The sequence below is a fragment of the Propithecus coquereli genome, unplaced genomic scaffold, assembly GCF_000956105.1.
Source record: "Propithecus coquereli isolate 6110/MARCELLA unplaced genomic scaffold, Pcoq_1.0 Scaffold3, whole genome shotgun sequence".
Lineage (NCBI taxonomy): Eukaryota > Metazoa > Chordata > Mammalia > Primates > Indriidae > Propithecus > Propithecus coquereli.
In genome coordinates this window covers 12,776,443-12,777,603 of record NW_012148618.1, presented here as the reverse complement: position 1 = coordinate 12,777,603, position 1,161 = coordinate 12,776,443, and positions in this window count along the sequence as shown.

Sequence of the window (1,161 nt, the reverse complement as noted above, 5' to 3'; positions counted from 1 at the left end):
TCTTTGTTTTAATTTAATGGTAGAAACAGAAGGTAGAGGAAGAGGGAAGAAAATATAAGGGAAAATATATCAGTTAAGTAAATCTAAAGGAAAATTAGTGAACATCTTCCAAAAAGGAGAGGAAAATTAAAAGGAGATAACTAATTCATTCAAGAAACACTGTGCTCTTACTATGTGTTAGGCTCTGTGCTAAGTGCTAGGGAAAGAAAAAACATGGACTAAATGCAATGTAGTATCAGCTGGGTCCTGGAATAGAATAAGGACATTAGCGAAAAAAACTAGTGAAATACAAATAAAGTCTGAAATTCATTTACTAGTATTATACCAATGTTGGTTTGTTAGTTTTGACAAATGTACCACAGCAAAGTAAGATATTAACTTTAAAGGAAACTGAGTGAGGCATATACAAATCTCTCTGTATTGGCTGGGCACGGTGGCTCACACCTGTAATCCTAGCACTCTGGGAGACTGAGGATTGCTTAAGCTCAGGAGTTTGAGATCAGCCTGAGCAAGAGCGAGATCCTGTCTCTACTAAAAACAGAAAAATTAGCCGGTTGTGGTGTGCTCCTGTAGTCCCAGCTACTCAGGAGGCTGAGGCAGGAGGATCACTTGAGCCCAGGAGTTTGAGGCTACAGTGCACTATGTTTGCAATGTGGATAGCCACTACACTCTGGCCTGGGCAACATAGAGACCACTGTCTCTTAAAAACAAACAAAAAAACCACAAACACACTATACAGCTGTATAAAAGAACTTTCTTTGTATTCTTATTCTATAAGCTTTTTTCTACTTTTGAATTTTTTTTTTTACTTATAAACTTTCTTAAAAAATAAGACACAAACACACACATCAGCCTAAGCCTACACAGATCAGGATCATCAGTACCACTGTATCCCACCTCTACATCTGGTCCCACTGGAAGGTCTTCAGGGATAGTAACAGGCATGGAGCTGTCATCTCCTATGGTAACAATGCCTTCTTCTGAAATATTTCCTGAGGACCTGCCTGAGGCTGTTTTACAGTTAACTTTTTTTCACAAGTGAAAGGAATACACTCTAAAATAATGATAAAAAGCACAGCACAGTAAATACAAAAACCAGCAACACATTCATTATCATTATCAAGCATTATGCACTGTACATAATTCTATATGCTAAACGTT